A 27,438-nucleotide genomic window follows, 5' to 3' on the forward strand; every position below is an offset into this window, starting at 1 on the left:
ATTTGGGTCAAATTAAATTTTTTTGAAAAATTTGGCAAATCGGGTCAAACCGAATTTCAACAAATTCGCCCATCTCTATATATGATACAAAGCTGTCACAGATATTTTAATAAGATATTTACCCATTTTATATCAGGATGGAACACTTGAGTGAGTTCATACAGTGTGTGTCTACGAAGGCTCCTACCCTAGGGAAGTATCAACAGTACATGGCTAGGATATAACGTGTATGTTATGGAGGAAGAAGGTGTAAAATCTGTCACTTCATGCACAAAACTTCTTCTTTTAGATCCTGTATTATCAACTCTACTTTTCCTATTAAAAAACATCTTGATTGTCAATCTACATTTTTGTTTTATGTGTTAATGTGCACACAGTGTAAACTCGAACATGTGAGGTGCACCATATGTAAACTGTAAACCCACATATCAGAACACATAAGTGTGGCTAATCCCAACAATTTAGCCAGCACTTGTAAGGTATCGAAGGCATCAAAGCACTTTTGGGATTCACTTGGAGGTTTTACACAAAACATGAAAGTCATCTCCACACCGGTGTTTCCAGTCATGCTACTCCATTTCAATGTGATTACTTCATTTGTGCAGTTAGGTATGAATAAAAACTACATTACATTTTTGTTACAAACGCATCACCAATTAGTTTTATTGCTCCCTAGGCTGGTCAGTGCAAACTTCCAGAGTGTCTAAGCAAACACATTATGATCCATCTAGTTCTGTGAGCTGAAAATGTGGTTTATATATACTTTCACTTAGCTTCTAAATATTGTACTGGTATCTGACACATAAAGAGAGATGAGACAGATCAGAGATGATGAGATCCATTAGATGCCTATTGCACATAATGACACATAATGTAGCTCTGCTACATCTCTGCTATTCCACAACACACTAGATCTACTGTGCCTTCCTGCTGTGCCTTCCCAAATAAACAACTTATCTGTGTGTAGCTTGTAGTCTCTGACTGCTGCTGCCACCTCTGGAACTCAGATTCTGTGTTTCAGTGTGCAGCAGTGAGTGATCTCCGTGCTGACTGAAGGGAGTGTGGCTACAATTCAAAGACAGAGAAACACAGCAAGCATGGCCGTCACACAGAAATCCAAGATGGCGTCCCCGACCCTAAGTCAGAAGTTACAGGGTCATGTCTAGGGGCAACTGAAATTGTGTGCACTAGGACTGATAGAGACAGGTTGGGCTTATATCTGTGAAATGCTGTATTTTTGTTAATAACAGTGAATTAGAGAAAGTGTTACTTTGTTATCCTGAGTACATTTAAGAAACTTGTCTTCATGAGAATATCACTTTAAGAAGACATCAGAGGGCTGATTTAGAGATGTAAATTATCCTGTAAGTGTTAATGCAATAGCCCAATCTAGAAGCAGGTCATTGACTATGATTAATTGCAGTGAAGACGGATTCTGTCCCATTATAGATGAAAACCGCAACTGTATAATTTCTTACCTCATCTTCAGATATGATATATCTGTAAGAGGAAACCTCAACAATATGCACCCAGCCCTTTCCCTGAGGTGGTTTAAATGTCTTTCTGCCAAATATAAATGCTGATATTGCCAATATTGGTGTCTCTGTTGCAGATCTTGTCCTGGAGGCCCCAGAGCTTTAAGTTCCATTTATGCTTAGGAAGTAATCAAATTTCCCTTGGACTATAGTTTTATCAGCTCATAAAAATGACAATAAAACATTCTAAAATTACTTTTTGTGGTATTTCTATATAACTGTACTACTTAAGGACCCATTGAATTATAAAGGATTCAATTTGGTATTTATTATGTTTACATAGGAATATTAGAATACGAATAAGGCAATGACTTTATAAAAGGTTACCTTGATTTATTACAGTTTACTAATAACATGTTTATAAGAGCTCAACAAGCTCCAACCCAGCATTACACAAGGATGTGGTTAAGGATAGTGGGGATTTGCAATCCAGCTATTGTTTTGACTCATTCTTTATTTGGCTCTGACATCATTGACGAAACTAAATACATAACGTGGGTCATGATAATAAAGTGATTGAATACGTTTCCATTGAGTTAATATATGTAAAGTAAAAATCTATGTTTGTAGGTAAAGCTTAAATGAAGTCCTAAACTGTATAGATAGTTCAGATGTTCTTATAAGCCTCCTAAAAATTTACATAACGAGGCACATTTACTTACCCGGCCGATGGAGTTCACCTGAAGTACAGTGTCCGATGACAATGTACTCTGCCACGATTCACAAAGAATGTGCGCCAGATATTCTTCATCTGTCGCTTCCTAGCTCATGTCCGCTGGAGTTCACCATCTTCTTCCCGGTTTATGTAAGTGCATTGGATGCAACACAATTCAAATATTAAATCTCGCGCTCAGTCCGAATCAGTCGGATCGCCCCCCCCCCCCATTTCTGTCACAAAGCCGGCGATGCTCTGCCAAAATCTGTTCGCATGGGACACAATCCCTTTCTAAATCCCTCACCCAGCGGCGCAAATCCCGAATACCATGGAAAGTCAGACGGAAATGCGATCCGCGGACCCTTGGTAAATAAGCCCCAATGTTCTTGCAGGGAACAATTTCTTCAGAACCTTTGAATTTAATTGCTTGATATTATTAAACAACATGTACAACTTCTTTATTTCGCTCACTAGTTCATCATAGACGTTAAAGGAAATGTACCATCAAAATCCATCGACATAAACCATCATTATACTTATGAGCCTGAAGGGCATTGGTGCATGTTTCCAGAGTACCTCAGTGCTGTAGTTTCACAGGCTGTTACAATGAGCAGTACAGGTCCCCCTCCCCCTGCAGTTCCAGCTGCTACTAGAGTACAAAAACAGAGGCAGGAGGGAGAGAGTAGTAGAGTTGGGTGAGACATTTTCTGCTCATTTTAACGACCTGTGAATTTTTCGGAAATACTCCAAGCATTTTTAAAAATGTGTTTTAACATAGTTCTTATATACCAACAAGGTAACAGACTACAAATAACTGTGAAGTCAGAGGCAGACACATTTTTTAAAATCTGTCTTTTACTTCTACCTTACTTTTATAAACATAAGATTGAAGAGGGGACTGCAGAAGATGTGTAAGACTACAGTCAATACGGTTGTCAAGAAGTAAGGGAATCTGCATCCATTTAAAGTGCACTGAACAGAACTAGATATTATGGTATCAGGTTCTTACAGCAATGCTGCATTAGGTTTTGGACCTGTAATGTTTGTAATGATCTAAATTAATTAATATTTATTTTCTTGACTATAGAACATAATAAACATCTGTTCCCAAACCTTAAAAATGATAACCACAAGTTGAGCTGAAAAAGATTAAGCAAGCGTGGCAGGTACATGCTCAGCATTTTTATTATTACAAGCTTAGATATCACTTGGGTCCTGTCCACACTGGTCACTGGCTGCACCTGCCATGTATTTTATTTGCTCTTTTCTGTAAGGAAACAATAATGGAGTGATTGGAAAACAGGTGCGTGGAGAATTAATGAATAGAGCCATTTATTCTACAAGGACAGGGAATCTGGTGATCTGTGAACAACTTGGGTTATTTTATACTAAAGAACAATGGACATTTTTAGAATTATGTATTAATCAAAGCCTGATATTAGCTTAGTGAATGTGTCTCTCTGTGCTGTAACCATATATTGTTATGCATGGACATTTCCACAGGGGTAATATTATTTTCAAATGGTGGCAGGAACAGACACATTCTAGAAAATATATTTTTTTAAATGAAGGATTCACAATACAGGCAGTCCCCGGGTTACGTACAAGATAGGGTCTGGAGGTTTGTTCTTAAGTTGAATTTGTATGTAAGTCGAAACTGTATATTTTATAATTGTAGTTCCAGACAAATTTTTTTTCTTGCCCCAGTGACAGTTGGAGTTTCAAAATTTTTTGCTGTAATTGGACCAAGGATTATCAATAAAGCTTCATTACAGACACCTCACAGCTGATCATTGCAGACTGGGACTATAATAAAGCATCCAGAGAGCTTCACCAGAGGTCACAGTGGGCAGAGGGGTCCGTCTGTAACTATGGGTCGTCTGTAAGTCGGGTGTCCTTAAGTAGGGGACCGCCTGTATGTAAAATTAATCATTATGGAGGTAACACAAAGATTGTATGGCTTTGAACCTGGGTTTAAGTGAATCATATTATATGTCATTTAGATCTCTGCTCTAGTATTTAAATACAATGCAGAGTACACGAAGGCCCAACAATGTTAAGGTAAAGTCAGATAAATGTAGTTAAATTACTTAAAATGTGGCAATTGTATTTGTATGGACACTGCAAAGTATTTGTATTAAGTATCCGTCTTCAGTAATACAAAAGTAAATGTTCTACGTATTCTCCTTTTTAGTGCTTCATATACTTCTTATTAACGCAGGCAGTCCATATTTAGAAGTAAAGGAGCAGAGACAGAACTCGGAACTGCAGAGACTGAACTCAAAATGAATTATTAATTAATTTAGTTTTGGTCGTTTTACTATATAATATGTATAGTCTGGGGCAAACTGGGTGACTATTGCGATGCCTTATGTAGTGTGGTGGGGGATTTTTTTTTATTATATGGGGAAATTTTAGTGTATTTTTATGAATATTTAATAATATTTTTGTGTGTATGTGTTTTTACTTTATATGTCCCCCATGAGGTCATAAAAGACGCCTGGGAGACATTTTCACTTTTTTTTAAAAAATTTTACTTTATTTTTTTTCTTTTACAAGTTTTCCCCTGTAACCGAGGCATCTATAAGTCCCTCAGTTACAGAGGAAAACCACCTCCTGTCACTGGTGGTGCTGATCAGAGCTGTACTGGGTCTTATTAGATCCAGCAGCTCTGGTTAATCCCTTTAGACCTAGTGGTCACCTGACCGGCTCTGCTCCTCCATGCATCGCGCTCCTTCAGCGCAATGCTGTGAGGAGCAGAGAAGGGAGAAGCAGGCCACTTCTCCCTTCTACCTAGGGTCTAAGGGTGTCTTTGACACCTGGAGATGAGGTCCTGCTCCCGTGGCTTGAGTGGGAGCAGTAGAAAACCCCATTGTTGTCTAAATAGGTCGCTGCAAACTCGGAACCTGCACCTGCTGATGTCTAAAGGCAGTCCTAGATGAGTTAATTCAAGATGAGGGAACTGATTAGAGCAAATTTCACTATACTTCGGTAGAATGACATCAATACAATAGATTGTTAGAACATAGAGCATTTTTTCATATATTCCTATTAATTAAGTGCATTCTTCTTATTTTGACCTACACTTTTGAAATTCATGAACAGATCTAAATATTCAAATTTCATTTAAAACTTTAATAAAATATTTTAAAGTTATATATTAGGAAACTTGAATAAAAATGATAAGATTCAAAGATTGGCTAGCACAATTCTGCAATTCTGTTTTTAAATTGAAAGAAATTTAATGCAACAGTTGTTTCCCCATATTTTTCTCCTTTAGTTTGTCCTTGTTTTTACCAGCAGTGTTTGTCTATTTGTTTTGACCAACGTATGCTTTGCTCCAACATTATTTTAGCATGTACATGACTAACCCCTTTTTGGAATTGGTACAACCTGAGTAGGATGGACAGCTTTTTCTCCTTTGATTAACAAACTGCAATTCTTACATGATAATAATAAAAAGGTACCATGTTTTGTGGCTTGTCTAGACATCTATTTTTTATATATCAGCCTTTACAATTTGGTTACAAATTATTATTTTCTTGTTGTTTTTGAAAAGTTTTAGATTTTGAGGGAAACAAGTAGACCCTTGATACAGAACATTTAACTGTTAGAAAAAGCTGGTCTATTTGTTTTGAAGTCGTGTACATAACTAGTGATTAGTAGACCAGTTGAAATCAGTCTGAAACCAAATTTTTAAATCCTCTTCACATACCGAACCTAGACCCCAACCAGTAACATCAGTGATTTGTCATTGTTAAAATATTAAAAAGAAGAGGTCCCAATAATGACCCCTGGCTTAACTTACTGGTAACTGCAATCCAATCTGAGGATCTGATATTAACAAAGACCCCCTGTTTTCTATCCTTTAAGTCAATTTCCCCCCTAGCCCAAGCAGTCTCCATTTTTGTACTCTGAATATTCATCAGAGGGCCAACATTTCCAGTTTTAAGTTTCTTGTTATTTTTGTAATTGAAGAATAAGTTAGAACTAATTTTACTTTCTTTGGCAATAATTCTCCCATTCTCTATTGTATGCCTTTGTCTTTTACAGAATTTATTTTTAGCTCTGTTATATTTTCTCACTTCCTTATTATTTTAGTTTATTCATTCATCATATTATTTTCGGTTTTTTTTTAGCATTGATATGTTTGTTTCCACATATTTATTTTGAAATTATCAGTTCTCTTATGCTTTAGGATATGGTGGGGATATTCAGTTTTGAATTTTTTTCTTTCAGAGTTTGTCATTGGGTCTTCTCAAAGTAGAGAATTTTTTGCCTTCCTAAAATGTTGAGCTTTTATTAAAAAACATATTATTGTTATTATTACCTAATTGACCCCCAGCTTATTTGTTTTGCTGGTTCCCAGATCCCTAGATGGTGCAGGACTAGCTATAATTGGTATTTGCTCTTCATTATTTCAAAAATCTGGTTCCCTTTATTTGAATTTGAGGTTTCTGCATCTGAGTCCATATCTCAATAACTGAAGTCCTTGGTAATTTTAATACAAGTTGATTTAATTTGGATTTAAGCAATATGTAGTTTTTAATAACATATAAAATACATTGTACATTACAAGGTAATTTACTTTATCTAGTGTTTAGATATAAATTAGGAACTAATGATCAATATTTGAAAAATAATATAAAAATATTTGGGGGCAGAACGGTGGCACAGTGGTTAGCACTACAGCCTTGCAATAATGGGGTCCTGGGTTCAAGTCAAGATCAACATCTGCAAATAGTTTTAATGTTCTCTCCATGTTTGCGAGTGTTTCCTCCGGGTCCTCCGTGTTCCTCCCACACTCTAAAAACAAACTGATAGGTTGATTAGATTGCGAGCCCCAGGGACTGATTGCAAGCTCTGTGCAGTGCTGCGTAATCTGTAGGCACTGTATAAAATAAAGAATTATTATTATTAAATATAATGCAGGGGCTTTACCCGTACAGTAAATAGACAATAACCCTCGAGAAAACTACATAGTAAAAAACTGATATTGGGATGGAGACGCTGCTCTCGAACGTGCAATGTATATTACTCATTCTTCTGCTAATTTCATATTGCTACAATTTTTGCAATCTTTTAGATGTATATGAACCATGTGAATAGCTTCAAAAGATGTAGTTCCAGCTTGTTGTCACTGGGAGCACAGAAACAAACCTCCTTGCTTAGGTCCCAAATGAACAAAAAGATCCAGCTCTCTTGCTTCAAAAGTTATTGGTCTTTACTCAAATTGCATTAAGGACATTGCATTATTTACAACTAAGCGACACATTTCTGACATCCTTCAATGTCTATTCATCATGATGAAGCCATGATGAAAGACACTGGGGGGCGTTAGAAATACATTGCTTAGTTGCAACTCACGTGATGTCCGTGATGCAATATGAATAAATACTAATAACTTTAGAAGCAAGAGAGCTTTGGTCTTTTTGCTTGTTTGGGATAGGAACCATAGGGCATATTTATCAGGACCTCTGCGCCACTGACGTGGCAAAGAGGCCCTGAAATAATCGCAAATGGTAGCCTATTGCTAGCACTTGCAACTATTTAGCCCACCTTCACGCCAGTGGGGCATGCGTTTATTTCTACGCCAGGCCCTGTCTGGCGTAGAATAAATACGGTGCAGCATTCTGCCCTGATACATCAAGAGACTTCCTCCTTTTGATGTATCCTGCTGTGACTATGCAGCGGCGTGGAAATCATAAGCATGAGCGCCAGCGTATAATAAATGTAACCCCATGTGCTTATTTATCTTTTATATATAATAACTAGAGATGAGCGAGCACTAAAATGCTCGGGTACTCGTTATTCGAGACGAACTTTTCCCGATGCTCGAGTGCTCGTTTCGAGTAACGAGCCCCATTGAAGTCAATGGGAGACTCGAGCATTTTTCAAGGGGACCAAGGCTCTGCACAGGGAAGCTTGGCCAAACACCTGGGAACCTCAGAAAAGGATGGAAACACCACGGAAATGGACAGGAAACAGCAGGGTCTGCATGCATGGATGCCTCTGAGGCTGCTTAAATGCACCATTATGCCAAAATTATGGGCAACAGCATGGCCATGACAGAGTGACAGAATGAAGCTAGATAGCATCTAAAACATCCAATAATTGACCCTGACACTATAGGGGACGGCATGCAGAGGCAGCGGCAGCAGCGGAAGGCTAGAGAGTGGCATGGCGACATACCCTAAATGGACTCAGGCTTCAAACCAATGGGTAGCAGAGAGGAACCAAAGGAGGTGAGCAAGAAGCGCTCAAATAATATCGGTACATGATAAAAGTTTGCCAGTATATTTTGTGGATTACACAGCAGGGTGGCGACAAAGTTAACATGGAAGCCATGAAAACAATCCAAAATTCTGCCTGACACAGCTCGTTTGATAAGGGGACGATGTATGGAGGCAGTGAACTAGTAGTAGATTAAAGGTGCTGCAGTTAAAACTATGTTAGTTGTTTCTTGGCATGGAGCTGGCGCTCCGCTGCCAGGCGAGCTTTCGCCAATCCAAGCCCCTGTCTCTAGGCTACTCCCCAAACAGCACTTCTAAGAACTTTTCGGATAAGATCAAGTGTAGTAGCGTTCTTATAAGTTTGGGATATGGCGGGTGAGGGGAATGTAAACATCTGCGCAAGAAGCGCTGAAATAATATCCGTAAATGAAAAAAGTTTTCCAGTATATTTTGTGGCTTACACAGCAGGGTGGCGACAAAGTTAACAAGTTTGATGTGGAATGCCCTGCAATAGCTCTTGGGCGGTGTGCCTTTTATCACCTAGGCTCAGCAGTTTGAGCACCGCCTGACCGTAGCGACGGCACTGCTGCTGTGCCTAGAGCTACCGACTGATGGCGCCATGCCCACGGATGGTAATTCGGAGGTGGAGGAGGTGTGGGAGGATTTGGAGGTATAGTAGGCCTTTGAGACCTGGACCGAGGTAGGCCCCGCAATCCTCTGCGTCGGCAGTATATGACCAGCCCCAGGGTCAGACTCGGTCCCAGCCTGCACCAAGTTAAGTGTAGTAGCGTTCTTATAAGTTTGGGATATGGCGGGTGAGGGGGATGTAAACAGATGCGCAAGAAGCGCTGAAATAATATCCGTAAATGGTAAAAGTTTGCCAGTATATTTTGTGGATTACACAGCAGGGTGGCGACAAAGTTAACAAGTTTGTTGTGGAAGCCATGAAAACAACCCAAAATTCTGCCTGACACAGCACGTTTGATAAGGCGGGCATGTATGGAGGCAGTGAACTAGTAGTAGATTAAAGGTGCTGCAGTTAAAACTATGTTAGTTGGTTCTTGGCATGGAGCTGCCGCTCCGCTGCCAGGCGAGCTTTCGCCAATCCAAGCCCCTGTCTCTAGGCTACTCCCCAAACAGCACTTTTAAGAACCTTTTGTATAAGATCAAGTGTAGTAGCGTTCTTATAAGTTTGGGATATGGCGGGTGAGGGGAATGTAAACAGATGCGCAAGAAGCGCTGAAATAATATCCGTAAATGGTAAAAGTTTGCCAGTGTATTTTGTGGATAACACAGCAGGGTGGCGACAAAGTTAACAACTTTGATGTGGAATCCATGAAAACAACCCAAATTTCGGCCTGACAAACCTCGTTTGATAAAGGGACGATGTATGGAGGCAGCTATATGGACGACTTTTGGAGGTAGCAATGGAGACAACGTGTGGAGGCTGCTATGGAGACAATTCAATTTGGATAGTGCCTGTATGTGGCAGTCCAAAAAATTTTTCAAACCAGAGGAGCAGGTAGGTGGCCCTCCAGAAAAATGGAATAGATTGAGTTCCTGTATGTGGCAGTCCAAAAAAGTTTTTAAACCAGAGGAGCAGGTAGGTGGCCCTCCAGAAAAATGGAATAGATTGAGTGCCTGTATGTGGCAGTCCAAAAAAGTTTTTAAACCAGAGGAGCAGGTAGGTGGCCCTCCAGAAAAATGGAATAGATTGAGTGCCTGTATGTGGCAGTCCAAAAAAGTTTTTAAACCAGAGGAGCAGGTAGGTGGCCCTCCAGAAAAATTGAATAGATTGAGTGCCTGTATGTGGCAGTCCAAAAAAGTTTTTAAACCAGAGGAGCAGGTAGGTGGCCCTCCAGAAAAATGGAATAGATTGAGTGCCTGTATGTGGCAGTCCAAAAAAGTTTTTAAACCAGAGGAGCAGGTAGGTGGCCCTCCAGAAAAATGGAATAGATTGAGTGCCTGTATGTGGCAGTCCAAAAAAGTTTTTAAACCAGAGGAGCAGGTAGGTGGCCCTCCAGAAAAATTGAATAGATTGAGTGCCTGTATGTGGCAGTCCAAAAAAGTTTTTAAACCAGAGGAGCAGGTAGGTGGCCCTCCAGAAAAATGGAATAGATTGAGTGCCTGTATGTGGCAGTCCAAAAAAGTTTTCAAACCAGAGGAGCAGGTAGGTGACCCTCCAGAAAAATGGAATAGATTGAGTGCCTGTATGTGGCAGTCCAAAAAATTTTTCAAACCAGAGGAGCAGGTAGGTGGAGCTCCAGAAAAATTGAATAGATTGAGTGCCTGTATGTGGCACTCCCAAAAATTGTTTAAAACAGAGGACCGGGTCGGTGGCCCTCCAGAAAAATTAAATGCATAAAGTACTATAGGTAGAGCCAGTGGGCCCTGTCAAAAAATAGCCAGTTTCCTCTGCTTTACTGTGCAAAGAGCAGGAGAAGGAGGAAAATGAGGAGGAGGAGGAGGAGGAGGAGTGGATAAATTATTCAGGTTGAGCTTCCTTCACCTGCTGGAGATTGGAAATTAGGAGAAATCCATGCTTTATTCATCTTGATAAGCGTCAGCCTGTCAGCGCTGTCAGTCGACAGGCGTGTACGCTTATCGGTGATGATGCCACCAGCTGCACTGAAAACCCGCTCGGACAAGACGCTAGCGGCAGGGCAGGCAAGAACCTCCAAGGCGTACAGCGCCAGTTCGTGCCACATGTCCAGCTTTGAAACGCAGTAGTTGTAGGGAGCTGTGTGATCATTTAGGACGATGGTATGGTCAGCTACGTACTCCCTCACCATCTTTCTGTAAAGATCAGCCCTACTCTGCCGAGACTGGGGACAGGTGACAGTGTCTTGCTGGGGTGACATAAAGCTGGCAAAAGCCTTGTAAAGCGTACCCTTGCCAGTGCTGGACAAGCTGCCTGCTCGCCTACTCTCCCTCGCTACTTGTCCCGCAGAACTACGCACTCTGCCGCTAGCGCTGTCAGAAGGGAAATACTGTTTCAGCTTGTGCACCAGGGCCTGCTGGTATTCATGCATTCTCACACTCCTTTCCTCTCCAGGGATGAGAGTGGAAAGATTTTGCTTGTACCGTGGGTCCAGGAGAGTGAACACCCAGTAATCGGTGCTGGAATAAATTCTTTGAACGCGAGGGTCACGGGATAGGCAGCCTAGCATGAAATCTGCCATATGCGCCAGAGTACCAACGCGTAAGAATTCGCTCCCCTCACTGGCCTGACTGTCCATTTCCTCCTCCTCCAACTCCTCCAATTCCTCTTCTTCTGCCCATACACGCTCAACAGTGAAGGACTCAACAATGGTCCCCTCTTGTGTCTCGCCAACATTCTCCTCCTCTTCCTCCTCATCCTCCTCCACCTCCACCTCCTCCGATATGCGCTGAGAAACAGACCTAAGGGTGCTTTGGCTATCAACAAGGGAATCTTCTTCCCCCGTCTCTTGTGAGGAGCGCAAAGCTTCCGACTTCATGCTGACCAGAGAGTTTTTCAACAGGCCAAGCAGCGGGATGGTGAGGCTGATGATGGCGGCATCGCCACTGACCATCTGTGTTGACTCCTCAAAGTTACTCAGCACCTGACAGATATCAGACATCCACGTCCACTCCTCATTGTAGACTTGAGGAAGCTGACTGACCTGACTACTAGTTCTGGTGGAAGTTGACATCTGGCAGTCTACAATCGCTCGGCGCTGCTGGTAAACTCTGGATAACATGGTCAGTGTTGAATTCCACCTCGTGGGCACGTCGCACAACAGTCGGTGAGCGGGCAGTTGGAGGCGGCGCTGCGCTGCCCTGAGAGTGGCAGCATCTGTGCTGGACTTCCTGAAATGCGCACAGATGCGGCGCACCTTCGTGAGCAAATCAGACAGATTGGGGTATGTCTTGAGGAAACGCTGAACTATCAGATTTAACACATGGGCCAGGCATGGCACATGTGTCAGTCTGCCGAGTTGCAGAGCCGCCACCAGGTTACGGCCGTTGTCACACACAACCATGCCTGGCTTCAGGTTCAGCGGTGCCAGCCACAGATCAGTCTGCGCCGTGATGCCCTGTAATAGTTCTTGGGCGGTGTGCCTTTTATCGCCTAGGCTCAGCAGTTTGAGCACCGCCTGCTGTCGCTTAGCGACGGCACTGCTGCTGTGCCTAGAGCTACCGACTGATGGCGCCATGCCCACGGATGGTCGTTCGGAGGAGGAGGTGGAGGAGGGGTGGGAGGAGGAGGAGGCATAGTAGGCCTGAGAGACCTGGACCGAGGTAGGCCCCGCAATCCTTGGCGTCGGCAGTATATGACCAGCCGCAGGGTCACACTCGGTCCCAGCCTCCACCAAGTTAACCCAATGTGCCGTCAGAGATATATAGTGGCCCTGCCCGGCAGCACTCGTCCACGTGTCCGTGGTCAGGTGGACCTTGTCAGAAACGGCGTTGGTCAGGGCACGGATTATGTTGTCTGACACGTGCTGGTGCAGGGCTGGGACGGCACATCGGGAAAAGTAGTGGCGGCTGGGGACCGAATACCGAGGGGCGGCCGCCGCCATGAGGCTGCGAAAGGCCTCAGTCTCTACTAGCCTATAGGGCAGCATCTCCAGGCTTAGCAATCTGGAGATGTGCACATTAAGGGCTTGGGCGTGCGGGTGGGTTGCACTATATTTGCGTTTCCGCTTCAGCGTCTGGGGTATGGAGAGCTGAACGCTGGTGGATGCTGTGGAGGATCGTGGAGGCGACGATGGGGTTTTTGTGGCAGGGTCCTGGGCAGGGGGCTGACTATCAGCTGACACAGGGGAAGGAGCAGTGGTGTGCACGGCCGGAGGTGAACGCGCTTGTTGCCACTGAGTGGGGTGTTTAGCATTCATATGCCTGCGCATACTGGTGGTAGTTAAGCTAGTAGTGGTGGAACCCCTGCTGATCCTGGTTTGGCAAATGTGGCACACCACAGTCCATCGGTCATCCGGTGTTTCCTTAAAGAACCTCCAGACTTCTGAAAATCTAGCCCTCGCCGCAGGAGCCCTTGCCACGGGAGCTTCACTAGTTGACACATTTGGCGCTGATGCACCAGCTCTGGCCCTGCCTCTCCGTCTGGCCCCACCACTGCCTCTTCCAACCTGTTCTGGTCGAGGACTCTCCTCCGTCTCAGAAGCACTGTGTTCACCCGGCCTCTCAACCCAGCTTGGGTCTGTCACCTCATCATCCTCCGATCCCTCAGTCTGCTCCCCCCTCGGACTTCCTGCCCTGACAACAACTTCCCCACTGTCTGACAACCGTGTCTCCTCATCGTCGGACACCTCTTTACACACTTCTTCCAGTACGTCAACAAGGTCATCATCACCCACAGACTGCGACTGGTGGAAAACCTGGGCATCGGAAAATTGCTCATCAGCAACCGGACAAGTGGTTTGTGACTGTGGGAATGGTCCAGAAAACAGTTCCTCAGAGTATGCCGGTTCAAATGGCAAATTTTGCTGGGAGGGGGCAGACTGGGGGGGAGGAGGCTGAGGTGCAGGAGCTGGAGGAGTGCCGATTTCGGTGACATGGGTGGACTGCGTGGAAGACTGACTGGTGGGCAAATTGCTCGAAGCATTGTCGGCAATCCACGACATCACCTGTTCGCACTGTTCTGGCCTCAACAGTGCTCTACCACGATTCCCAGTAACTTCAGACATGAACCTAGGGAGTGTAGCTCTGCGGCGTTCCCCTGCTCCCTCATAAGCAGGTGGTGTCTCACCCCGCCCAGGACCACGGCCTCCGACCCCTGCAGTAGTTGGACGCCCACGTCCCCGCCCTCGTCCTCTACCCCTCGGGTTAAACATTTTGAAAATGAGAGTTATAACTTGAATTTTTTTTTAACTTTTTTTTTTTTGTTTTTTTTTGTGTTTTTTTGTTTTTAAAACCAAACGATGCTATCCTATTGCTATGGCTATTTTATAGCCAAGTATGAAAGCACACTGCTATGCCAGATGAGATGACGCTGAGTTATGAAAAAAATAAACGTAAAATAAAAAAGGAAATGGCAGACTGTGCCTAATTGAAATACAACCCCGGGCCCTAATAAATTTTCCCACTTCGGTCTTTGCGATGGATATGTGCGTCACTAAGCGCAAAACACAGTGGTCGCAAGTCTGACTCCAAATTGCTCACAATTTGCTAGTAGATGCACTGCAACAACTACAGCCACCAGCAGATCAACCAGAAATCAAATATATATAACGCTACTGTAGGCGTAATTAAGCCGTTTGTATTCTCCTATGGCTATTTTTTGGCCAAGTATTACAGCACACTACTATGCCAGATGAGATGACGCTGAGTTATGAAAAAAATAAACGTAAAATAAAAAAGGAAATGGCAGACTGTGCCTAATTGAAATACAACCCCGGGCCCTAATAAATTTTCCCACTTCGGTCTTTGCGATGGATATGTGCGTCACTAAAACACAGTGGTCGCAAGTCTGACTCCACATTGCTCACAATTTACTAGTAGATGCACTGCAACAACTACAGCCACCAGCAGATCAACCAGAAATCAAATATATATAACGCTACTGTAGGCGTAATTAAGCCGTTTGTATTCTCCTATGGCTATTTTCTAGCCAAGTATTACAGCACACTACTATGCCAGATGAGATGACGCTGAGTTATGAAAAAAATAAACGTAAAATAAAAAAGGAAATGGCAGACTGTGCCTAATTGAAATACAACCCCGGGCCCTAATAAATTTTCCCACTTCGGTCTTTGCGATGGATATGTGCGTCACTAAAACACAGTGGTCGCAAGTCTGACTCCAAATTGCTCACAATTTACTAGTAGATGCACTGCAACAACTACAGCCACCAGCAGATCAACCAGAAAACAAATATATATAACGCTACTGTAGGCGTAATTAAGCCGTTTGTATTCTCCTATGGCTATTTTCTAGCCAAGTATTACAGCACACTACTATGCAAGATGAGATGACACTGAGTTATTAAAACAATAAACGTAAAATAAAAAGAAACTGGCAGACTGTGCCTAATTCTACTCAAACCCCTAATAAATTTTCCCACTTTGGTGTTTGAGGTGGATATGTGTGTCACTAAGAGCTAAACACAACGGTAGCAAGTCCCCCTGCTAATTCCTCACAATATGGTACTAGCTGCAAATAAAAAAAAAAAAAATTATAACGTTATTGTAGCCCTAAGAAGGGCTGTTGGGTTCTTTTAGAATCACTCCTGCCTAACAGTAAGCTAATAGAACACCCTAACGCTTTCCCTGACCAGCAGCAGCTCTCTCCCTAGCGGCATCCAGACAGAGAATGATCCGAGCAGCGCGGGCAGCGGCTAGTCTATCCCAGGGTCACCTGATCTGGCCAGCCAACCACTGCTATCTACGTGTAAGGGTACCACGTCATGCTGGGTGGAGTGCAGAGTCTCCTGGCTTGTGATTGGCTCTGTTTCTGGCCGCCAAAAAGCAAAACGGCGGGAGCTGCCATTTTCTCGAGCGGGCAAAATACTTGTCCGAGCAACGAGCAGTTACGAGTACACTAATGCTCGATCGAGCATCAAGCTCGGACGACTATGTTCGCTCATCTCTAATAATAACATATTTGGGCAGTGGTGTTTTTTTATGGTTTATGGTGTTTAATTTGTTACTCATGATATTTTATAAAACCGATAGGACATAAAGACTGTTTGGACATAAACCCTATAAATACTATTGGTTATTCTCTTGCACATACTAGTGTTCTTATCCAATGATCATACTGTTCATTACTCGAAATGACTCCAACTCATTTATGACAAAGTTTACATTTACATTCTTATGAATACGGTCTCAATTCTATTTGCATAGCTGGTAAGTTCCAGTACAAAATAGTAATCTGTACAACCTAAGACAAAGCAAATTGTTGCACTTTTTTGGTTTTCATAACGCACACAAAAAGTTCAATTGACAATTGTTTAAGTTGACAATTTTCAGCCCACAATATGAAGCTATGAGAAATGGAGAAACTTAATTTTCCTAATTTTTCCTTTAGTTTGTTACCAATAGAGATGCTAAGAATGCATTAAGGTGTCATAATAATCCACTATTAAACCCTATGTATTTAAATAATAATGCCATAATTCAGCAGCTGACAAAAGGCCTATTGAGGTTGTGCAAGCCTGAAAAGAGAAACAGTGCCGTTTTCTCATGGATACTGCTATAGCAACATAGAATGAATTTAAAGTGAGAGAACAAGCTGTCTCCAGGCTTTGTTTGTAATTCCTGGTCTGAATTTGAAAGTGCAGTAATAGAGTTTACAAAATAAGTAGTTTGAGCTATTTTGGTCCTTAACATGCTTGTCTTAAGATATTGTTAGGTTAACAAAACATGAGAAGGGGCATTTGTATGTGTGAAGAGGCAGCAAGATCTTATATAAAGAGAGTTATTTTTGTACTCCCAGAGTCTAGAACAAATTAACTTTTGTGAAATTGCTTGGGTACAAAGGCTTTTTGGGGCTTACTCCCAGGCGTAACAGTAATAGCTTTATACATCTGGATTTTCAATCTACAATATAAAGAAGAAAAAGAAGGACAAAAGCTTAAATTGATAACCATGTAAGAAATATATTGTGGCATTTAAATAAAGAGTTTGCAAGGTTACATCATAGACTTGAGAGCTGGGCCCTCGCTCCTAATATTCCATAAGACTGGCAACTGTGTTTTTACTCTGTTATGTCTTATTTTATTTGTATATGTTCCCCATGGATGTTGATGATTCTTTATAAATAAAGATTATTATTTTTATATTGTTACTTATCTGAATAATTTCACAGTTTGATACACCAAGAGGCCTTTACTGGCAGAGCATTTTCTAGCTTTCTGGAACTTTAAAAAGGATGACTTATCCTTTAGAGTCTGACACTTGCACTAATTATCTGACTGAATGGGCAAGTAAGGCTTCACCACATGCTGTAGCCTCTGCATTTCAGGGCCAGCCTTAGGGTGGGTCTTTAGGAGCCATTGCCAAGGGCCCCCAACCTCCTTGCCGTCTGAAGCATGGGCCTATAATTTTACCACATGACTGTGTAGTGTACATCCTCTGCATCTGCACTGGAAGCTGCTGTAATGAGACAAGTGCACAGAGAGAGGGAGCAGGAGGAAGCTCCGCCCAAAACCAGAGCCTGAAGGAAAGCAGAAATACGTGCAGCCTGGTGACAGGACGAGAGGGGTAATCGACTACAGAAGGTTTCATATAAAGTTTTTGTGTATGTATTTATCTCTGTGTACCCTACTATACACTACTACACAGCATTATATATATGACTGCGTGCATGTTTGTATATCTTCAGCATTATTTTGAGTTATGTTACCAAATGTATGTGTAAATTATGTGTATGTATGTATGTATATATGGTTGAATATATGCAGCTGTATGTTTCTGTGTTCAAATTATGTATTCAGTTGGTATGGAAAGTATTCAGACCGCTTTAAATTTTTCACTCTTTGTTTCATCTTGACAGAAAAAAAACAGAAATGTAGATACTATTGCTAATTTATTAAACAAGAAAAACTAAAAAATCACAAATTTCATAAGTATTTAGACCCTTTGCTGTGACACTCATATTTAACTGACATGCTCTCCATTTCCATCTGATCCTCCTCGAGATGGTTCTATTCCTTCATTGGAGTCCAGCTGTGTTTAAGCAAACTGATTGAACTTAATTAGGTAGTATACACATCTGTCTATATAAGACCTCACAGTTCATGTCAGAGCACATGAGAATCACCAAGTCTGTGGAACTGCCCAAGGAGATAGAATTGTGGCAAGGCACAAATCTGGCCAAGGTTGCAAAATAATTTCTGCAGCACTCAAAGTTTCTCAGACCACAGTGGCCTCCATACTCCTTAAATTCAAAATAGTTTGGGACAACCACAACAGTTCCTTGACCTGCCCATCCAACCAAACTAAGCAATCAAGGGTGAAAGCCTTGGTTAGAGAGGTAAAGAAGAACCCCTAGATCACTGTGGCCGAGTTCCAGAAATGCAGTAGTGTGATGGGAAAAAGTTCCACAATGTCAACTATAACTGCAGCCTGGACCATGGACTGAGCTGAAGGTTTACATTCTAACAAGACAATGACCCTAAGCACACAGCTTCAGAACAACTCTGTGACCATTCTTGACAGGCCCAGCCAGAGCCCTGACCTAAACCCAATTGAGAAACGAAACCCATCTCTGGAGAGACTTGAAAATGGCTTCCACCAAAGTTTACCATCCAACCTGAGGGAACTGGAGAGAATCTTCAAAAGAGAATGGTAGAGGCACCTCAAATCGTGGTGAGAAAAACTTGTTGAATCATTCCAAATAAAACTCACGGCTGTACTAGCTCAAAGGGTGCTTCTACTCAATACTGAGTAAATGGTCTGAATACTAATGACCATGTGATATCTACATTTCTGTTTTTTTCTGTCAAGATAGAGTGCAGAGTGTGCATTAATGAGAAAAAAAAAAAAATTTTTGGATCTTACCAATTGGCTGCAATGAAACAATGAGTTAAAAATTTAAAGGGACCTGAATACTTTTCATACCCACTGTCCTGTATATCATGCAAGTATATATGTTTCTGCTTGTATGGCTTTGTATTAATGTCTCATGGAGCAGTGAGCACACAATAGGGAAGATTTATTAATCTGTCCACGACAGAATTCTGTCGTAGTTTACACTAAACAACTCACATACAACAAATGTTAGTTCATGATGAGGAAAAAGACTATTGGAAGAGCAATGAAGACTGAACATGCTCTCCTTAGTCTTCCAATGTATAAGTTAAAACAAGCAAAAGCCCAAAGCTCCAAATCAATGAAAAATCTCTCTCACCACGCCATTGTGTTCAGGAATAGACAACCCTTGAATGATCCTTCCGGCTTTTAATTACTCCTACATGCAGTCAACCCCACTGTCGTCCAACAAATTTCTTGCTACACTCCAGTTGGGAATTCTATACAAGGAAAAATATACAACATCCTATTGATCGCTAAGGTGTAGAGATAAAATACTTTTATTCCATTCCAAACCAATCTTAAAACAGCGTGTGTAACAGGTTTAAAGGGGTATTCCGGGAATATGAACGTCTGACACAAAAACCCATGATGATATAAATAAATGAATACAACAATATCCATGTCATTAGCTTCAAAACGGAGCTTAAATAATTAGATTTTATGATTTACAAAATTTATGGCCTCTCTAAAGTAGGTGGAGTTATCACTAAGATGGCCGCCACTGGAAACTACAAGTTCCATGATCCTTTAGTTCTCAGTAACTCCTCCTACCACTTATGCTCTGCTCCCAGTGATGATATAACAGGTTTTCTTGCTCTGTTACCATAGTAATGATGTGTAACTGCCATCACCACAACACTGGCCATACTGGATGCACTGCAACCAACCGACTACAGCCAAACATAGTGATGATCACATGACCTGCCCAGGCAGGTACAGGACATGTGATGTGGACATGTGACCAGCAGCCATCTTCTGTCCGGCAACAGACCGCGCGGAGGAAATTAACGGACTGATTAAAGGGCCAGTAGCATTTTAATTCTTCATTACAGTCTATGTCATCAGCATTTTCTGCTAAGGGGAGCTAAATTTTAAATAACAACTAATTACACAGTAGCTTATATTTTGAGTACCCATTTGTATATGAATTATGCTGATTCCTGGAATACCCCTTTAAAATTGCCAAGACACCTCGCCCGACCTCAGATTTCGCCTCTTCAGGCTTCTTCCGAGGCATCCGCTGCATAGTAATTAAAATAAAATGGAGGTGGAATTTAGAATGGTCTAAATAGTCTCACACTGACTAATATGGTAAAAAAACAATATTGATGGATACAGCACCTAAAGAAAATGCTTAACTGTAGTCATGCATATACCTGTAGTTAAAACAAAAACAGGAGCCATACTTATTAACCCCTTAAGGACGGAGGGTTTTTCGGCTAATTTCTCGCTCTCCAACTTCAAAAATCCATAACTTTTTCATTTTTACGTGTACAGACCTGTGTGAGGGCTTATTTTGTGCGTAACAAATTTTACTTTCCCGTAATGTTATTTATTTTAACATGACGTGTACTGCGAAGCTGAAAAAAATTTCCAAATGTGGAAAAATTGAAAAAAAACTGCACGTGCGTCACGTTCTTGTGGGCTCAGTTTTTACGACTTTCCCTCTTCGCTCCAAATAACATACCTACTTTATTCTTTGGTTCGGTGCGATCGCAGTGATACCAAATTTATATAGGTTTTATTGTGTTTTAATACATTTTCAAAAATTAAACGAATGTGTACAAAAAAGAAAAAAAAATTTTTGCCATCTTCTGACGCTAATAACTTTTTCATACTTTGGCGCACGGAAATGTTTGAGGGGTCATTTTTTGCGAAATGAGGCGACGTTTTCATTGCTACCATTGTGAGGTCTGTGCGACATTTTGATCATTTTTTATTTCATTTTTTATGTTATGTAAAAAGGTGTAAAAGTCGCATTTCGGACATTTGGGCGCCATTTCCCGCCTCGGAGGTCACCACCGGCTGTAACCGTTTTTATATTTTGATAGATCGGGCATTTTGGGACGCGGAGATACCTAATATGTCTGTGATTTTTACTGTTTGTTATGTTTTATATCCGTTCTAGGGAAAGGGGGGTGATTTGAACTTTTAATATTTTATTAATTTTTTTTATTTTTTAAACTTTTTTTTTTCTTTTTTTTTTCACTATTTTTTAGACCATCTAGGGTACATTAACCCTAGATGATCAAATCGCTCCTACCATATACTGCAATACTACAGTATTGCAATATATGGCGTTTTTGCAGGTCTTACATTACAATGAGCCACTGGCTCATTGTAACGAACCTGCATAAACCATGTAGCCTCGTGTCAAGAGAAGACCCGAGGCTACCATGGTAACCGATCGCCGCCCCCCGATGACGTTCGGGGGCGTGGCGATCGAAAAAAAGATGGCGGCGCCCGCGCGCCGCCGTCTTTTAAACGCCGCCCGCGACTTTGCGGGCGGCGTTTAGAGGGTTAATAGCCGCGATCGGTGCAAGCACCGACCGCGGTTATTAGTGGTGGGGGTTTTGTGCAAAATGCAAAAACCCCCACCTCTGTATGAAGAGGACTCAGCCCGTGAGCCCTCTTCATACATCCCTTATACCTCTGCGCCGTAGAGCTACGGCACAGAGCGTTAAGGGGTTAAAGACCGAAAGGGAAACCATTAAGTGTAGACTCACCCAGTGTATAAAAAGGGTGACATGCAAGTACTGCGATTGTTGGGCCAGGCAAAATAAAGGCTGAACATCTTAGTGTAAAAAGTTCAGAGCATGAACAAGGTGCTCATCATACTGTAGTTCACCATTTATGGCTAGTTTGTCAAGAGATGTATTAATACACTAAAAAATTAATTAGGAGGTTTAGTTGTCTATCTCTAGTTATATATTGACGGTAGAACCCCAGGTCGCTTGTATTGTATGTCTATAATTTATCAATTGATAAAATGTTGTTTTCATTCTGGTATCAAGTGAAAACTACACAAACTGAGTTGTTTTCAGAAAACATTGCTCTCATGTAGCATGTGCGCTATTACTTGCATGGTAGTATACATTGCACTAGGATAGTTTAGATCATAAATTAGAATCTGGATTTCTACATTGTTATTATTGTTTTTATTCTATTTTTGGATAATGAAAAGTGCATGAACCCATCCAACCATATGGGAATTCCATACTAAAATACTTTAGAGCTTAGGGTATTCACAATCCAAATAGTCTCTTTCATGTGTATATTTTTATGTAATTTAGCAGTTATTTAAGATAGTTTTAAAAGAATGGGGCAATTTAGAACTGTATGAATGTGATTCCTTTAGGCACAATATGTGTATTTAGTTTAATGGGAATGCCTTAAATCTCAGTTTTGGAAAGGTGATAGGATTCCTCAATGTTTTGGTAAAAAAGTATATTTATAAGAGATGCTTAGTTTAGCATCAGAAACCTTGGAATGTCAGTTATCAGAATACATTTTCTGTTTACATAGTAGTCATATTGCTTTTTAATGATATACAGAAGGTCCATCTGGCTGGGAACAATGCAAAAGTTTGATTGCACGTCCACGCCATGAATTTAATGACATGAGAAATATTTAATAAAAGATGATATAGTTTAGTGAAACAATTCAAAAAATTCAAAATGTCAATCTATAGGATAAGGTATAACTTCTTAGTAGGTGAGGGTCAAAAAAAGGGGACCCCCACAGATCTTGAGAAAGGGATCCCCAGTAATTAGGAGAACACAGATCCTGTTTTGACTATCAGGTTGAGCAGCCGGCCAAGCATCTGCCACTTCAGTCAACTCTATTAGCCATCTCCAGCCAATCCCATAGAATTTAATGGAGCAGCGAGGGCATTGCTCGGACTGCTGAAAACAGGTCCCTAATTGTGGGATGCCAGATGACACATCCTCACTGATCTTGAAGTTTACTTTATTTTACCACGAAATACTGGGAAAACATATTGAGTCGAGGGAGGTAAATGCAGCTGCTACTCACTAATAAAATTTCCTGTAGTCTCCCCTCATCAACAAAATGCCCAGCAGTCTCCCCCTCATCAATGAAATGTGAACAGCAGCCCCTCCAATAAAATGTCCAGCAGAGTGCCCCCATTAATATAATATCCAGCAAAGTGTCACCATTAATATAATGATCAGTAGGGTGCTCCCATTAACATAATGTCCAGCAGAGTGACCTCATAAATGTAATATCCAGCAGAGTGCCTCCATTAATATAATGCCCAGCTGTGCTGACCCCTGGTGTCCTCTTTTCCCTGCAGCACCTCTTAGGCCCCTTCTACACTGGCGTTTTTCACGCGCGAGTTCTGCGCGTGCATTTGACGCGCAGAACTTGCATTGCACTCTGTCCCATTGTATTCAATGGGTCTTTCTTCATTTGCGTTGTTTTGCACGCGCGTGCTTGCGTTCGTTTGCACGCGCGTCAAAATCGCAGCATGCTCTATTTTTGCGATTCACGCGCATTTTTCACGCCCCATTCAAGTCTATGGGGACGTATCAAAAACGCATTGCACTCGCAAACATTGCAAGTGCAATGCGAGTGCAATGCGTTTTAAACGTAAGGGTTGCTAGGTGACCAGTATAACAGTATTTCCCCTGCTCGCGAACGATCATTTAATTAAAAAAACACAATGAAGAACAGTGAAGAATAGAATAAAAACAGTGAACACAGTGAACACAGTGAACACAGGATCATTTAAGATAAAAACACAGTGCAGAACACAGTGCAGAATAGATTACAGATGTTCGGCACATCTGCTTACTTGTCGGGAGATACGCGCGGAGCGGTGCGAACAAAATAGCATGTGAAGAACAATATATATGTGTGAAGAAGACATTGCAGATTTATGGAAACATCTGCAATGTGTTCTTTACACACATATATATTGTTCTTCACATGCTATTTTGGTCGCACCGCTCCGCGCGTATCTCCCGACAAGTAAGCAGATGTGCCGAACATCTGTAATCTATTCTGCACTGTGTTCTGCACTGTGTTTTTATCTTAAATGATCCTGTGTTCACTGTGTTCACTGTGTTCACTGTTTTTATTCTATTCTTCACTGTTCTTCACATCTGCTAACTTGTCGGGAGATAATATACGCGCGCGGAACAGTGAAGAATAGATCGCAGATGTTTGCAACTTATCAGAAGACATTATTTTTCAATTAAATAAAACATTTTATTCCCGAACCTTGGTCCCTTTGAAAAAGTCCCATTGACTTAAAAAAACGTGCGTGAAAAACGCACCGAAAACGCAAAAAAACGCGAACAAAAATGAAACAAAAACGCAGCAAAAACGTCAGTTTTTCACGCATTGCACCCTGACGTGAAACGCAACGCTAGTGTGCAAGAGGCCTTAGGGTTCCCGGCCAGGCCAGCAGACGTACATCTATACGATCTGTGAAGGGCCAGATTAAGGGTGGTGGGGGCCCCTGGACGCTGCTGGTGGGGGCCCTTCCAACAATGTTTTTGAAAGTATGTAGCTTGCCAGCCCCATGTAGTATACATCCTGCCAGACCCCTGTAGTGTATAGCCTGCCAGACCCCTGTAGTATATAGCCTGCAGCCCTCTGTAGAATACAGCCACCAGCCCCCTGTAAAATACAGCCAACAGCCTCCTGTAGAATACAGCCACCAGCCCCCCTGTAGAATTTAGCTGCCAGTGCCCTGTAGAAAATGGCCACAAAATAATAAACTTCATACTTACCTCACATTCCCTTCCAGTGACCCCATGACGCTGTAGGCTCTTCCTCACTCTTCAAGCAGCTGCCGGTCACTGAAGACACAGCTGCCATCACTGGGGGAGATCATCGATGCACTGTTTTGGCGGCAGCATGTAGTGATCGGACACCAGAAGTGTCTCATTGACACAGCTGACATCCTAGACCCCTATGTGCGATGAGGTCTGCCATGGGCTGGGCTAAGTCGCTGACTGTCAGAACTGGTGGAGGCCCCTTAAAAAGCTAAATTAGCGGGGGCCCCGGGGCTCGAGCCCAAGGAGCCCCTCCTTTAATCCGGCCCTGGATCTGCGGGCACACAAACTATGATGTTAGTAGGCGGTGACACTGTCTCGTCATAGTTTATGTGCCGGCAAATTGCGTAGATGTGCATCTGGGGGAGTCATAAGAGGTGCTGCGGGGAGAAGAGGACGCCAGGGGTCAGCCCCATATAAGCAGAGTGGTTTAACATTTAGTTTCTCTTTTGCATGCTTAGCAAATTCTGCCTCATTCCTGCTTAGGGCTTTTATGGTCCTATTTTCCTTGTTTTAAAAGGTAGTATTTGATGGATTTATCTTGTGTCTTTTTTCTGCTTTAGTAACTATGTAAAGTAACTTTGGTATGTAAGCAATTTGTTACGCTTTATATTTCTATGACCACCACCCGGAGAAGAAAAGAAAGAATTGAGGAAATCATTTGGTTCTTAGTCAATACAACGTGGGTATGTTTTTTGTATAGAAAATGTTTTGCAACGTTCGTCATACTTGTTGCCAGGTTGGTTGTATTTTTTGGAATTTACTTCTGTGCAAAAATAACTGGCTTGTCTACTGTTTATGTGTGTATGTTTAAGCTAAAGCAAACATCCTAACATTTGCAGTGGTAACAGTTTCTTCTGCTAATGACGTCTGCATTCTACAGTGGTTTCAATCTCTAGTGCCAGGAAACGTTTGCCAGCTGAAACGTTCAAATGCCACATGACAAAGCTCCATGGCACAGTCTGAGGTTTATGACCACTGTGTGTCTGTCTGGAAATCTGTAGACTGGGAACATCTTCCAGCACATACCATTTGGTTTCAAGCAAATAAGATTAGTTTAACATGGTAAAAAAAAAATGACTTGTAATAATTGAGACTTTTCCGTTACAATAATAGAACAGAGGATTTCTATTTCTAACCATGTCTTTAAGTCTAGCCAGAATTTCACTGCAGGAGAGTAAAATAAAGTCTGGATTTATTTAACATTTCACACAATTGTTTGCACGCCTATTGAAGTTTGTTTAATAAATTGCATTCATTTATGTAACAATGTAGCCGTTGGCTAAAATAAAGTTTGTGTTTTATAGTCACATCATAGAATAAAGTTCAACTTGCTTATTGTACAAATTGAGAAATTAAGAGAAATCAAACAAAGAATGTCATAGCCATAATATTGTAATTTCAATCTTAGATCCAAGCCCTTTATTTACTTACAGAGGATTAGTTATGTTATAATAATAATTATTATTTCAGATTATAATTATTTCTTAATTGATAATTTTTTGAGCTACTGGACATCCACAATATACAGTTTTTTTTTTTTAATGAAAAAAATGCTTTGAGGCATACATCATGTGTTAAAAGAATATACTTAAGCAAGTACTAAACGGGGGGCTATTATCCTCTTTTTAGACAGCAATGATATGGTGTGTAGGGACCAGCTCACATGTCCATTAACTGTTAGAAAGTGAGGAGAAAAAAATATTTACAGATAGGGAGAGCTCTAGTGGATCTACATACCAGTGAATAGTGACTTGAAAGTCAACCAACGGTAGCATACTGCTACATCAGTGAATACAGTTATAGCAACTAAGTTGCAGAACTAATAAAAACATTACTGATCTAATATATAGACAAACCAGAACTATCCTACTGGCGACCCCTAGTGGTTCCCCCTATATTGAATTGATATGATAGACAACTCCGCTCTAACTGGACTCGCTTACAAATATTAATATATCCTACACCATGGATTTGTAGAAATTTTAATTGCGTGTTTTCGAATAGGTTTCAACAATCCAAACAAGACTTTTTAGTGTTTGAACATATTAAAAGTTAAGTTTTAGACCAATGGGTCTCAGTGAGGTCCCCAGGGACCTTTTTTGTAAATAAAAGAATATACTTCAAACACATATACTTAAAATAGTATAGTATAAAATATGATACTAGACCAACTAAAGGAAGGTAGAACTCAATAGTCATGTACTGCACCAGAATTATAATCAGTGATAAAGCTGGCCCAGCACAAGGCAGGTGTAGTCTAACTCTGCAAAGGCGTACTCTAATACACATGGGCCAACATTAAAGCCCCTGCACCAGTTTTTGTCATGTTCTTTTCATTGTAAACTGCTTGCACATGTATTTGTAAAGTGTCCTTGCTCATATATTTATAAAGTGTCGCGTCGGGCTGCATTATACCCAACGTGACACAAAATTCGACTCTGAAAGGGGCTTTTTGGTGCACAGTAGAACCATTCGCCACATTTATCATGTAGTGTCCGACAGAATTGAGTGACACACTGCATGTTAAAGGTGCACCAAAAAAGTTGGTGCACTCTGTCGGAGCAGTGCAGGGGGCACCAGATTCATGAGGAACGTGAGACACGATTCATGAATTTGGCGTACTTTGCACACTATACCTAGTGTAATTTGCACTGTTTTTTTATAAATATGGGCCAATGATTAAATTCCTCC

General features: G+C 41.5%; 1 long non-coding RNA gene across 1 annotated transcript in view; it reads right to left on the reverse strand.

Annotated features, from left to right (window-relative positions):
• Positions 1-6,811: 6,811 nt before the first annotated feature.
• Positions 6,812-27,438, reverse strand: part of LOC140120514 (uncharacterized) — a 42,278-nt gene continuing 21,651 nt past the window's right edge. Inside the window, exon 3 of the long non-coding RNA XR_011853834.1 lies at positions 6,812-7,081. This is a non-coding gene — a long non-coding RNA (uncharacterized lncRNA). The remainder of the gene's footprint in view (positions 7,082-27,438) is intronic.

This window comes from Engystomops pustulosus, chromosome 3 (assembly GCF_040894005.1).
Source record: "Engystomops pustulosus chromosome 3, aEngPut4.maternal, whole genome shotgun sequence".
In the NCBI taxonomy this organism is placed as follows: Eukaryota; Metazoa; Chordata; class Amphibia; order Anura; family Leptodactylidae; genus Engystomops; species Engystomops pustulosus.